Here is a 15,795-nt window from a genome sequence, read left to right as displayed (position 1 = left end):
AAGCTGGAGGCATAATACTTTGTTTTCAAAATATCTTACAAAGCTACTGTAATTGAAATATTATAGTATTGGCATGAAGGCAGACATATAGAACAATGGAGAAGAATAGAGCCCAGAAATAAACCCACACATATATGGTCAACCAATATTCAACAAGAGTGCCAAGAATAAACAATGGGGAAAAGATAGTCTCTTCAATAAATGGTCCTGGGAAAACTGAATATCCACATACAAAAGAAGGAAATTAAACCCTTAGCTTACACCGTACACAAAGACCAACTCAAAATGGATTAAAGACTTTAACTTAAGACCCCGAACTGTAAAATTTCTAGAAAAAAATAGGAAAAAAGTGTCATGACATTTGTCTTGGTAATGATTTCATGGATACAACACAAAAAATGCTGACCACAAGAACAAAATAAACAAGTAGACCATACCAGAGTAGAAAGCATTTTGTTTTTTAAATTTAAGGTACATTTCAGAAATTTGTTGCAAATGTATAGGGACTTTTTTCCTTTTTGACTTCTAAAATGATAGAATTTTGCCATTCATGTTAACCTAAATGGTATCTCCATGCTGAGCCTTCCAGGATCATCCCACTTAAAGAACTCCCCCTCTTACTCAATCTCTCTCTCTCTCTCTCTCTCTCTCTTTTTATGCTCATTTTACAAACCTGCTTTATTTCCATCCCAGTGTTCACTACACAGTGTTTTATTGATCTTAAAAAGCTGTTTATTACCTATTTCCCTCCCATTAGAACATAAGCTCTACAGAAGCTTCTATATGCCTCTGTATTTCTAGTATGAAAAACAATGCTTAGCATAAAATAGCTATTCAAACATTTTTTGAATGAAAAAACCAGTGGATTTATGTGTAATTATTCAATATAACATCATTTGCATATGATTATATTATCACTCAAGTAAGATTTTTTTTTAAGATTTTATTTTGGCTGGCATTTTACATTTTTTTCTAGGTATACAATCATACTATCTGAAAGTACATTTTTGTTTCATGGTATTAGTTAATTTAACTTTTATCTCTGACTCTATTAGCTAGAAACATCAAACTGTATTATACGTGGTGGATACAGGTCTTGTTTCTGATTTTTATGGAAGTAGTTTTATTATTTTACTATTTATGCCAATGTTTGGAAATTTGGGGCCTTTGTGCTAATTTACTCAGCATTTTTATTAGAAAAGGCTGCTAGACTTAAGTCACTTTTCAGTATCTACTGACATAATTTTGTGATTATTCTCTCTCTCTCTTTTTAATGTAAAGTATTATATTTATAGATTTTTCTGATGGTAAACCATGATTACATTCCTGAAATAAATCCTCTTATTTTGATATGTTATTCTTTAATATGCTGTTGGATTTAATTTAAAAATATTTTGTTTAGATTTATTGCACCTATTTTAGTAAGTTAAACTGAACTAGGACTTTTTTTCCCTTTGTGCTACTTTTATTAGCTTTTAATAATAAAGTCATACTATCAGCACAAAATGAATTGGGGAGGGTTTTTTAAATTATTTTTTTCCTCTATGGTTCAGGATAGGATAACATTGAAATTAACTGTTCCTTAAAGTTTCAATAAAAGTCAACTCTGAAACTTATGGTTTTATATTAACCTTTCTCATTTCATTTCTATTCTTCAGTTTTTTTATTTGCTTTTTCTATATAATTCTTAGTGGAAGGACATGCTATGTCTATTGCTTCAAAACTCCGAATTCTATCATCCTTAGTATTTCCTATTATATCCCTCTAACCTGCACTTGAAAATATCCTCCAGTCAATCATTTTCAGTTCTCTATGATATTCTCATATAGATCTATTCCTTGGAATTTGCATTTAAGCTTAGTTTCTCACTAAGACTTTATCCCTTGATAAAAGGCTTTTAGGCTTCAGCAGAAATGTCAGAAAGACTTTATTTGGGCATTATTATCCAAAATCAAATAAACAGAACTCCTTTCTACTTCTTCCCACCTGTGATGACAGCCAGCAACTTCCTGCTTTCTCAATCTATCCATCAAACTCAGGCTCTCATCAAGTAAAAAAAAAAAAAAAAAAAAAAAGGCTGTGATCTTGCCTGCAAAAGATACTGAGGCTTCAGTGAGCTAGAATATTCCATCTCTAGAGAAGATTTGGTGCTCTGAGATTCCTGATGAGATTTTCAAGTCCAGACTACATCTTCCATTCTCTCCATTAAAGAGGAAGCTTGGAGATGCACCATTTTGGTGGAATCCATCTGCCTTCCTGGAGAAAGACAGAGATCATCATGAAGTGTCTTTGTTGGCTATGCAAATTGTAGCAGACCCTGCCAATGTTGCAAATTCATTTTTTTTCTTTACCATCCCCCTTGAGTTTTGTCAAGATAAAGACAACCTACAGAATGGGAGAAGATATTTGCAAATGACCTATCAGATAAAGGGCTAGTTTCCAAGATCTATAAAGAACTTATTAAACTCAACAGCAAAGAAACAAACAATCCAATCATGAAATGGGCAAAAGACATGAACCGAAATCTCACAGAGGAAGACATAGACATGGCCAACAAGCACATGAGAAGATGCTCTGCATCACTTGCCATCAGGGAAATACAAATCAAAACCACAATGAGATACCACCTCACACCAGTGAGAATGGGGAAAATTAACAAGGCAGGAAACCACAAATGTTGGAGAGGATGCAGAGAAAAGGGAACCCTCTTACACTGTTGGTGGGAATGTGAAATGGTGCAGCCACTGTGGAAAACTGTGTGGAGGTTCCTCAAAGAGTCAAAAATAGACCTGCCCTACGACCCAGCAATTGCACTGTTGGGGATTTACCCCAAAGATACAGATGCAGTGAAACACCGGGACACCTGCACCCCGATGTTTCTAGCAGCAATGTCCACAATAGCCAAACTGTGGAAGGAGCCTCGGTGTCCATCGAAAGATGATGGATAAAGAAGATGTGGTCTATGTATACAATGGAATAGTACTCAGCCATTAGAAACGACAAATACCAACCATTTGCTTCGATGTGGATGGAACTGGAGGGTATTATGCTGAATGAAATGAGTCAATCGGAGAAGGACAAACATTATATGTTCTCATTCATTTGGGGAATATAAATAATAGTGAAAGGGAATAGAAGGGAAGGGAGAAGAAATGAGTAGGAAATATCAGAAAGGGAGACAGAACATAAAGACTCCTAACTCTGGGAAACGAACTAGGGGTGGTGGAAGGGGAGGAGGGTGGGGGGTGGGGGTGAATGGGTGATGGGCACCGAGGGTGGCACTTGACAGGATGAGCACTGGGTGTTATTCTGTATGTTGGCAAATTGAACACCAATAAAAAATAAATTTATTATTAAAAACAACTTTGAAAAAAAAAGATCTGGAGATTATGAATTCATCAACAGTGACATGGCATAAATAAGTCAGAGATGGTTATCATTAGAGCTCCTTCTCAGAAAGGAGACTTTGGAGTTATTGCCTTCATTATTTCCAGGAGTTGCAAACCCTAGCATCTCTGTGATGTGGCAGAGGGGAGTGAGAATATTCTCAGATATTGCTCTGCCCAGCCTCAGGGTCAGATTCCCATTTCCAGCATCTCCAGATTGAGTTATCAAACTCTGTTCCTTTAAGAGGGAAGATGGCAGGAGTAAGGCTCACCTTTTCTCACATACAACTTCTCCTGGAAATAGGGGAATAAAGAATGACACACAGGAAGTCAGTCCTGGCTTATACTCCCTAGGAATGCTTTCATGCTCAGAAGTGAGGGAGTTATCTTCAAGCATCTAGGCAAATATGAAGGATATTTACCTGTTAGGACATACAGCATCTGCTTTGCAAGTTACACGTGAGTCCCCTTCCCTCTCTTCATTCTTTCTCTTCTCCTCATATCCACTTTGTCCTCCCCTAAGTCAGGTTCAGTCTGTCAAATTGGGCAAATATATCCCTTTAAACAGATATCAGAGATATAAGAGAGAATTCACCAATTAATATGAAGTTCTGAGCCCATGTGAACCATGACTACACACTAATACTTCAAATTACAATCCAACACTATGAGCTTCATTCCAACTTTGATTTTTTTCCCATCCTTCCCTCATTATCCCCAATGTATCTTCTTCTTTGTTCCTTCTCCCTACATGTAATCAATCTCCTGATTCCACTGGACTTCTTCCTCAATGGCTGCCCCTGTACTTGGTTCAAATGCCACTTCCCCACCATCTTACTTGACCATCTTCTCACCTGGCCCTGAATCCCACAGGCATGTGGCTTTCCTCAACTGTCTGCTCATCATGTCCTAAGCTTTGTTAGGTCACTGTGTTGCTCCTAGCTCAGCCTAAGAGAACTCTTTATCATACCTAAACTCTGTAACACCATAGAACCAACATAAACAACACAAACACCTGGCTCTCTTAATCTTATCATGACTAAAGACCTTGCTTCTAAAATCTTATTCCCATAGATGTTACTATTGCTTTTATTTGAAATTTTTTCTATTGCTTCATAAATTGTGATTTACCCACTAATTTAATAAATGCTCTATTTTATTATTTGATTTCCACAATGCGATTATATATATATATGTATATATCACCTTGTTGAATTACCCTTTTCTATCTTTTTTATTTTTTATTTTTTATTTTTTTAATTTTTATTTATTTATGATAGTCACAGAGAGAGAGAGGCAGAGACATAGGCAGAGGGAGAAGCAGGCTCCATGCACCGGAAGCCCGACGTGGGATTCGATCCCGGGGCTCCAGGATCGCGCCCTGGGCCAAAGGCAGGCGCCAAACCGCTGCGCCACCCAGGGATCCCCTCTATCTTTTTTAAAGAGAATATTTACCTTACATAAAGTTAGTATAGAGAATTGGTTCTATTTATAGATTCTCTCTTCTGTTGCATCCACTTATATTTCTCTGTTTACCATCACCATATCGTGATTTATTGTACTTTTATCTGAGCTTTTAATTCTTTAACATTAATTTCCTAAGTGCATTTTTATAATTTTTATTGAACATTTAAAATACTGTGATATTAATGTAAAATTGGTATCTGATAAAGTACTTTGCATTAAAATAAATATTTATTATATTCAATTTCCCCATTCAGTAACAGAATTTTCCCTCCATTTGTTCAAATGGTCTTGTGAATAGTATCATATGGAACTATAGTTACCTACCCAGAGTTTCCAGATATCTCTCCTTGAGTCCATTCCTAAGTATTTTATAATTTCCTTTCTTTGTTATTTCTTGTTAAAAAGGAAATCTCTGTTCCATGTTTCCTTCCCACCTTCTAAAGATTTATTTATTTTAGAAAGAGAGAGAGCACAAGTGTGAATAGGGGCAGAGGGAGAGAGAGAGAGAGGAACTTTAGCAGACTCTGTGCTAATGCAGGGTTTAATCTCAGAATCCTGAGATCACCACCTGAGCTGAAACCAAGTGTCAGACACTTAACTGACTGTGCCACCCAGGGGCCCCTCCTTCCCATTTAAGTTCTAGCATCATTTTTAATTGACAGTGAATGTGTTGCCTTCTTCTTATTTCAAGTTTTTATTTAAATTCTAGATAGTTAACATATATCGTAAAATTGGTTTCAAGTGTAAAATGCAGTGATTCATCAATTACATATAACACCCAGTGCTCATCACAAGTGCCTTCCTTAATGCCCATCACCTATTTAGCCCATCCCCCCACAAACCTCCCTCCATCAACCTTCAATTTGTTCTCTATAGTTAAGAGTTTCTTGGTTTGTTTTGGTCTTTCTCTTTTTCCCCTCATTCCTCTATGTTCATCTGTTTTGTTTCTTAAATTCCACACATGAGTGAAATCATATGGAATTTATTTTTCTCTGGCTGAGTTATTTCATTTAGCATCATACAGTCTAGCTTCATCCACATCTTGCAAATGGCAGCATTTCATTCTTTTTGATGCATGAGTAACATTCTGCTGTGTGTGTACACACACACACACACACACACACACACACACACATATGACTGCTTTATCCATTCATGAGGCAATAGACATTTAGGCTCTTTCCATAGTTTAGCTATTATTGATAATGCTGCTGTAAACATGGGGGTTCATGTGTCCCTTCAAATCAGTATTTTTATACCCTCTGGATAAATACCTAGTAGTGCAATTACTGGGTCTTAGGGTAGTTCTATTTTTAACATTTTGATGAACTTCCATGTTGTTTTCCAGAATGTTTGCACTCTCACCAACAGTGTAAGAGGGTTCCCCTTTCTCTGTATCCTTGCCAACATCTGTTGCTTCCGACAGATGTGTTGTTAGTTTTGGCCATTCTGACAGGTGTGAGGTACTTACTTCATGGTGGTTTTGATTTGTATTTCCCTGATTATAAGTGATATTGAGCATCTTTCCATGTGTCTGTTAGCTACCTGCATATGATCCTCCCAAGAGATGCAGAAAAAGCATTTGACAAAATACAGCATCCTTTCTTAATAAAAAACCCTCAACAAAGTAGAGATAGATGGAATATACCTGAACATCATAAAGGCCAAATATGAAAGACCCACAGCTAATAGCCTCAGTGAGGAAAAACTGAGAGATTTTTCTCTGTGGTCAGGAACAAGATGGGGATGTCCACTCTCACCATTGTTATTTAACAGTGCTGGAAATCCTAGCTTCAGCAATCAGACAACAAAAAGAAATAAAAGACATCCAAATTGGCAAGGAAGAAGTCAAACCTTTTTTATTCACACATGGCATGATACTCTATGTAGAAAACCCAAAAGATTCCACCAAAAAATTACTAGAACTGATCCACAAATTCAGCAAAGTTGCAGGATATAAAAATCAACCCATTGCATTTCTATACACCAATAATGAAACAGCAGAAAGAGAAATCAAGGAATTGATCCCATTCACAATTGCACCAAAACCCATAAGATACCTAGAAATAAATCTAAACCAAAGAAATAAAAGATCTGTACTCTGAAAACTATAGAACACTTATGAAAGAAATTGAAGAGGGCACAACAAAATGGAAAAACACTCCATGTTCATGGACTGAAAGAAAAAACATTGTTAAAGTGTCTACACTACCCAAAGCAATCTACACATTTAAAGTAATATCAATGGAACAGAATAGAGAAACCAGAAATGGACCCACAACTATATGGTCAACTGATCTTCAAAAAAGCAGGAAAGAATATCCAATGGAAAAAAGTCTCTTCAACAAACGGTATTGGGAAATCTGTATGGCCACATCCAGAAGAATGAAGCTGGTCCACTTCCTTACACCATACACAAAAATAAATTCAATGGGTAAAAGACCTAAATGTGAGACCTGAAACATCAAAATCCTAGAGGAGAACATAGGCAACAACCTCTTTGACCTTGGCCATAGCAACTTCTTCCTAGACATATCTCTGGAGACAAGGGAAACAGAAGGAAAAATGAACTATTGGGACTTCATCAAGACAAAAAGTTTCTGCACAGTGAAGGAAATAATCAATAAAACTAAAAGACAACCTACAGAATGGGAGGAGATATTTGCAAATGTCATACCAGATAAAGGGCTAGTATCCAAGATCTATGAAGAACTTCTGCTGACATGGAGCAATACCTATTATGAAGAATGTCAAGAGTGGTCACTGCCTGGTCCTTTCAGCATACCCAGAGTTAAGTGACAATGGCAACTTATTTTCCTCCTGAGCCCAGGATCTTCACATGTAGACAGTGTGGCTGAAAATAAGAGTGGGTCTTTGAAAAGCAGCACTCTAAGCTAAAACCCCAGGGAGACACTTACACACTCAGAAACCGCCAAGTCTACCCCTCCCATTTTCTCCTGCTGTTCTATGAATGCCATCTTGATGGTCAGGGTCTGTGTTTCATCTGACCCTCAGTCTTCCAACTCCTAACACTGTCATGCCCAGAGGGGATGCTCTCTATAAAGACTAGGCAAAACAAAATATAAAGGAAGCAGGGAGGATCTTTGATTTATAAACTATCAGCTGTGGCCACTCTCCTCTGGGTCCTCAGAAATTCTAGATCTTACCCTGTCATTCTTCTCATCAAACATCCCCTCTTTTCTGTATCTTCCAGACTTCTTGACTTAACCAGCAACACACACACACAATCCTGCCCCCATCTATCTGTCCAGTTGTCTGAGTTAACTCAGGCTGGCATAACAAAATACCATTGATTCGGTGGCTTAAACGACAAAAATTTATTTTCTCACAGTTCTGGAGGCCAGGAATTCTAAGATCAGGGCACCAGCAATGTAAATGTTATTAGGGGACTTCTTCTTTTGATTTGTAGGCATATGCTACCTTGCTGTGTGCTCACATGATCTCTTCTTTGTGTGTGTGTGTATGTCTGTGTGTGTGTGTGTGTGTGTGTGTGTGTGTGTGTGTGTGTGTGAGAGAGAGAGAGAGAGAGAGAGAGAGAGAGAGTGTGTTCTGGGGTCTTTTCTCATATGAAGAGGCATCTTGAGGCCCCTTCCCCTCATAATGTCATTTAATCCTAATTACCTCCCAAAGGCCCATCTCCAAATGCCATCACATTGAGGGGTAGGGCTTCAAAATATAAAGTTGGAGGGACATAGACATTCAGTCCATAACCCTAGACATACAGGCTGACAACACCATTCCTCTCCACCATCCTCTGTACTCCTTTATGTTCATTCTGTGTCAAGCTGCTTCTCTCTGAGAGCAGCTACTTCAGTACATACAGCACTGACAGGACCATGGACTATCTGAGCTTGGGGAACACAGCAGATGCAGAAGCCAAGAAGTCAGGGCCTTGCAGTGGGACTGGTAGACAGAGACCACTTTGAGCCCATAAGGTTGTATTCTGACTCCCTTCATGCTACCAGGAGAAAGTCTCAGATGTAGAGGAAGAGCTGATTCTGCCCCAGGGTTGTGATAATTAATGTCCTGTCTACTAATTAAATAATGAAGGCTTGGCCAGCCTGCCCCCTAAGGAAAATTACCTGGTAACCTTCTATGACTCTTGTAGTTTCTCCAAACAGGTCCACACAGTCCCATAATGGAGGGCAAGTGATAGAAGGCAAGCTTTTACCTGATGGCTATTTGCAGGATGCCCACTCTTAGATCACAAACCCCTTCAGAACGAAGTTGTGTCTTTCCTTTTAATGTGAAGCTGCAGTGAAATGAGCACAGAATTTGAACTCAGACAAGAATGAGTTGTCTCTAGCAATCAAAAGCTGTACAATACTTGACGAATTAATGTGTCCCTCTATGTCCCAGTGCTACCTTTTGTAAAAACGAAAATTATGTCTAACAAATGCAATAATTTATCTTAAACGCTTGGTTCATAGCAGCAAATCCATGGCATGGAAAACCAGTTGAGAACTTTTTAATCCCTTTTCTCTGTTCTCACCTTGTCTTGTGAAAAAGTAGACGTATAGTAACTATTTGTTGAGTGATGAACAATGGAATGAAGGTGGGGGGACAGCACTATAACAAGAACTAATTTGAGAATCCAAGCTCATTGCTGCCGAACACTTTCATTATTTCCTTCCCATGTATTTTGGCTACCGGTCAATTTCTGTCTTGGCTAGAAAGCAACATCTAAGAGGCTGTGTATCCCTTTGCCTCATTTTAAAGGATGAGATTTTTGGAGAGTGAGCTGGATGATTCTGTACCTCTCCTTACCTTCACAATTTCAAAGGCTCAGAAGGGAACCTGTCAATGAGACCTCATAGTGGTGCCTGGGCTTGTTTCATGTTTCGGAGATGAATGAATGGAGGCTGATAGAAATTCAACAATATTTGTGGAGCACATATTATTATGTTGCTTGCAATGTCCTAGGCATTGGGGATAAAAGATAGATAAGACTTGGCTCCTGAATTTCACAGTTTGCAGTGAGACAGTGACAGATATGAAATAAATACAAAATAATGTGCAATGTGCTGTGACAGAGATACATACAAAGTTCAGGGACGGTAGAGAGAAGAGACTAATAACTGCCTGGGGCAAGGAAAAGGGTAGAGCTCTTCACAGAAGATACCTCCTTTGTGATAAACCCATCAGTGTAAAGAGGAATTTGTCAGAAAGAGGCAAGGAAATGGTTTGGACAAGGACACAAAGTTTTCCTCTCATTTGAGAGGGTTTAGGGAAGGAGGAGAGGTAAAAGGAAGAGAGAAGTTGGGGCTTTTGTTGTTTTGTTTTAAATACTGCTAACTCACCAAACAGAGTTCTATAGTCATTACATATGTGCTACTCAGAGACAGCAGATTCCAAACTCTGTGCATGTATTTAGCTGTCTGGATCCTCTTATTTCTTTAGGAAGGCTTCAGATCTTTGAAAAGAAATGGAGATTATGCTGTCTCATGAGCTCTTGAAAATGGCCATTCTAAAACAAATACCATATGATCTCACTCATGTGAAATTTAAGAAATAAAACAGATGAACATAAGGGAAAGAAAAAAAAGCGAGTAAGAAACAAACCATAAAACAGACTCTTAATGCTAGAGAACAACCTGAGGGTTGATGGAGGGAGGTGGGTGAAGGGATGGTTTAAATAAGTGATGGGCATTAAGGAGAGCACTTGTGATGAGCACTGGGTGTTGTATATAAGTGATGAATCACTAAATTCTCCTGAAATTATTATTACACTATAATTTGAATTTAAATAAAAACTTGAAACAAAAAAACAAAACATGAACAAAAATAAAAAGGCCTTTCTAAAAGTGATTATATGCAAATCCAAGGCTGTGATAAATGTCAATTATTCTACCAAGAAACTCACTGAGTGACCTTGAACAAGCTATTCATCTTCTCTAGTCCAGCCACACAAGAGAAACTAAGATGATTACCAAGATGTTTTCAAGTCCAAGATGCCATATGATTACATGTGGAAAGTGCATTATCATGGAAGAGCTTCGCAAAATTGTACTAACTGAAGAGAGATTATTTTGAAATAGTGAAAATTCTGAGAAGAACATTTTCAATAAAGTTTTATTGCTTTCAAGTATTTCAAGGAATTCCAAGAAGGTTAGGATGTAAGCAAATGCTTTCATCAATAGAATAAGCCTGATTTTGAAATTCAGTTTTTTGTATATTGAAGTTTTCTGAATTTGGAATATGCCAAATTCTTCAAATAAATTAAATGTCTAACAACAACAGCAACAACAAAAGTGTTCACTGACTGAGCTAACCCCATTTTTAAACGCTCAAAATTTTAAGTACTTTCCCTAAATATTATGGTTCTTAAATTTATAGGCTATTGTTGGATAGCCAAAGGCACTTTTAAAAAGTCTCATTCAAAGTACAGAACAACTGGTGGACTTGGTATCTTGTGAAGAATAAAGTATCCTTGAGGTTCATGCTATCTCAAAATGGAGATAGGACCTAGGTTACCTTAAACACACTCTGAATTAGCAGCACATGTGACGGACCATCCCTAAAGAACTATTGATGAGGGATCCCTGGGTAGCACAGCGGTTTGGCTCCTGCCTTTGGCCCAGGGCGCGATCCTGGAGACCCGGGATCGAGTCCCACGTCGGGCTCCCGGTGCATGGAGCCTGCTTCTCCCTCTGCCTGTGTCTCTGCCTCTCTCTCTCTCTCTCTCTCTCTCTCTCTCTCTCTCTGTGACTATCATAAATAAATAAAAATTAAAAAAAAAAGAACTATTGATGAATCCTGTTTATGGTGGGGCAATGGATGCATTTCGCCTTTGAATACCCTTGCCTCACCGTCATGCATTTTGCACTGGATTCATCCTTGCTGTTAAGTTCTTAATGGTAAATACATTTGGCTAGTCCATGAGGAAGCAATATAGAAGAATTCACTTGTATCCCTGACATTAATGTTCTTAATCGTAGAGATTTTCATGACTTTTTGAAAGTCTCACTGCAAGTTGTTGCCAGAGCAGAAATCCTATTTCACTGCTCATTCATCTACCATGTGGCCTGCTGAAGGATGTTGGGTTGATTGAGTGGATTCTATGAAAGCCACAATAGATGGGGAACAGCTTGCACAAAGCAGATAAATAGACAAATAAATTTGCCCAGTGTCTTTGGCTCTTAACTTTTTCTCCTCTTAGTTCTTTTCTATATCTTTGGTTGATCTCAATGGTCTCAACTTACATTCCACTGCAATCTAGGCTAGCCATAGCATGACTCTAGAAATGAATGATGATTCATTGATACGATTATCCCAAGCTCCAGTGACCATTCCAAATATTTACTCTCTGAGTCTTACCCAGTTGGATCCCTGGAAGGTATTGGTGAATATGTGTACTATCTCTGATGGATGAAGAACAGAGAGCACTCTCATGTCATCAGTTTGTAGTAGTTATGAGCTCTTGGGGATCTGGACAATAAGTTATTCATGTTGCTGATTCGATTTTTTCCTCAAAAATAGCAAATCAGTAGGAATAAGGGAAAACCAGGCTATGTCTTCCTTTCAAAGTATAACATAGAGAATAAATAGAAACCTTAGTTTCAAAAAAAAAAAAGCAGTAAGTCTCAAAGTTCTGGAGCTGCATTTATATTTGATAAAAAATAGTGCAGTACTCATCCCCCAACTCAAATAGCAAGTCCAAAGTAGAAAACAGGGAATTGGCAATAATAGTAAGAAGAGGGACATGCATAGGGAGAGACTAAGATGAAAGAGTTGATGGAGGTTGGAACTAAACAAAGTAGGTGTGGGACTCAATGAAGATAATAGTCAACTCCTTCACAATTCCTAGGGCAGATTTATCCATTTAGTCATTCTTTAGTTATGTATTTATTGCACACCTCCAGTGAGCCAGGCCTTCTTTTTCTAACTCTGTGTACAAATGGACCAGTCAATAAGACAGACAAAATCTTTACTTTTGACCTAGTGGTGGATTGAAGACAGCTATTAAATCCATAACCAAATAAATCAACAGGATAATTTCTGATTAGGACAAAATGCGGTGATATGACTAAAATAAAATTTTAAAAAAAATTGACAATACCAAATGCTGGTGAGGAAGTGGAGCAATAGGAACTCTCATTCATTGTTGATGGGAATGCAAAATGGTGCAGCCATTTTGGAAGACAGTTTGGCAGATTCTTAGAAAGCTAAACATAGTCTTACTATATGATCCACAATCACACTAGTAGGTATTTATTTACTCAAATGAGTTGAAAAAATATGACCACACAAAAACTTGCATGCAAATATTTATAGCAACTTTATTCATAATTACAAAAAATTAGAAACAATCAAGATGTCCTTCAATAGGTTAAACTCTGGTGCATTCATATAATGGGATATTCAGAAATTATATATATGCCAATCTGAAAAGGCTACATATGGTATGTTTCCAACTGCATGACTTCCTGGAAAGGCAAACCTGTAAGACAGTATAAAGGTCAGGGGTTGTTAGGGCGTTAGGTGGAGAGAGAGATGAATAGGTGGAGAGCAGAGGGTTTCAAAGGCCGTGAAACCATTCTGTATGGATCTGTAATGGTGTTATGCCTTTGTCAATTCATGGAGTGAACCCTAATACAAACTATGGATTTTCGTGAATAATAAATGAATATTGTTTTGTCATTTGGAACAAATGTACACACTAACATCAGAGATTCATAATAGGAGGCTGTGCAGTGGGAAAAGGAGAACTGTATGGGAACTCTGTATTTCCTGCTCCACTTTTCTATAAACTTAAAAGATAAGGTCTGTGATTTTTTTTTAATGCAATGGTAGAGAATCAAAATGATAGGAGGGAATCTAATATCAGAGGAGTCTCTCTGAAAAGTAGAACTTTCAGCTGACTGCTGCGAGGAGCATTCCAGACAGTGGGAAGAGCAGATATAGGGCCCCAGGAGGGGCCATATCTGGTTATTTTATAGTATTTATTCATACACTTTGTGAGGTAGGCTGATCAGAGATCTTTAATTTTCATGTTCATTAAAGTACAACTGAGGCTCAAAGTTTTAAGGAAGTTTGTAGGGCTCAGAGAGTGAATTAGTGAAGAGAGAAGACCAAGAGGTGGAGGTGGGTCTCTATGGGGACATGACCCTTTGGATGCCAGAAATCCTTTTTTTTTTTTTTTAAAGATTGTATTTATTTATTCATGAGAGAGAGAGAGAGAGAGAGAGAGAGAGAGAGAGGTAGAGGCACAGGCAGAGGGAGAAGCAGGCTCCATGCAGGGAGCAGGACCTGGGACTCAATCCTGGGTCTCCAGGATCAGGCCTTGGGCTGAAGGGGGCACTAAACCGCTGAGCTACCCGGGCTGCCCGGATGCCAGAATTCTGAGCACATCCACCACAGCTCAGAACCAACACCAGCCAGCAGCCCCGCATAAGAAGAATGGCCACTGCCCTGTCATGCCCCTTCCTGCAGTTCATCTAGGCTTCCAGTGCACAGCGTTGTGCTCCTCCCACAGATCACAGTTCCTTCTGCAACTTCATCAAGCTCCACACCTCTAAAAGCAAAACAAAACAAAACAAAAAAAGGTTGTTGCCACCATAGCACCTTCTCTCCTACACACCTGTGTCATCTAAAGCCACGTTTTTCCACCTTTGATCTCTATGAGAATTGTCTGGAGAACTTGGTAAAAATACTGGTGCATGGGCTCTATCCCAGTTCTCTTACCTGCCCACATTCGCTGGGGTGCACATCACAATTTGAGAACCAGTGTTCTGAAGCAGAACTCCTCACACTTCCATGTGTATATGAATCACCTGGGGATCTGGTTCAGTAGATCTACAAGGGAGCTGGGATTCTGGATTTCTAATAGGCTGTCAGGTGGTATGGATGCTCTTGGTCCGTAGAGCACAGTGTGACTGGTGAGCAGTCTAAACAGAGGGCTATGACCAGTGGTAATGGGGGATCCCAGAATGAATAACTGGTCTCTGGTAGGTTTGGCAGCATTTCCTATCAAGAGGCCCATTTTGCTTTTCAGAATTTCACTGTGTCAGGTAATATTTTAGATATTCGGTGCAGAATAAGATTTTTCTTCTGTTCTGTTGGAGACACATGGTAGTACCGGTTGCTGCACATCAAGACAGAGGAATAAAAGCAGTGGCAGGGCTCCTGGGTATATTCATTCATAACCACTGTGTGTCATTCCTGTTTCTTACACCAAAGCACCCTGTAAAAGTAACTAGAAGTCCTTTAAGGAAAACATGGTGAATCTCTTTCCCAAATCGTAACAATCGCATATGTGCACAAAGTACACACTTTGTGCCAGATGCACTGTTACTGGACTTAGATGCATTTACTTATAAACATTAACCAATTTATTAGATGCAACCTTTTATTTTGTTTTTAAAGATAATGAGACTGAAGCAAGAAAAGTTAAACATTTCCAAAGGTGCGTGAGGGATACAACCCAATTTCAACAGCTAGATGCTACCATTTTTCTGCCAATATGACCCAGATTATAAAAGCATCTTTGCCTAGAGTCTGGGTATTTCAGACATGCCATTGAATGAGGTACAGCTGATGTTGATTATAGGGATTCCAGAATCATACCTATTAGTGAATAATGTGCAGTTTCAGTATTGATAATGATAAATCCTAAATCCTTAATAAGAATTTCTGGAAGCTCTTGGTAATGTCTATGATTTTTTTTTTTTTTTTTTTTTTTTTTTTTTTTTTTTTTTTTTTTTTTAGGGAACATAAGCCAGTGTGAAGTAAAAGAAAGAATACTTAGTTGGGAGTCAGGAGATAAAAGATTCTTGTCCTGACTCTGGCTCTGGTTTGATGACTTTGAATAAGTCACTTTCCCACCCTCAGCCTCAATTTCTGAATCAGTAAAATAACTGATTGGTTTAGGTCATTCTCAGCAGTATTCTGTGGCTTTATCACTGACTATAAAACATCTACT

Source organism: Nyctereutes procyonoides, unplaced genomic scaffold, assembly GCF_905146905.1.
Source record: "Nyctereutes procyonoides isolate TBG_1078 unplaced genomic scaffold, NYPRO_anot_genome, whole genome shotgun sequence".
Lineage (NCBI taxonomy): Eukaryota > Metazoa > Chordata > Mammalia > Carnivora > Canidae > Nyctereutes > Nyctereutes procyonoides.
This window is presented reverse-complemented; position numbering follows the sequence as displayed.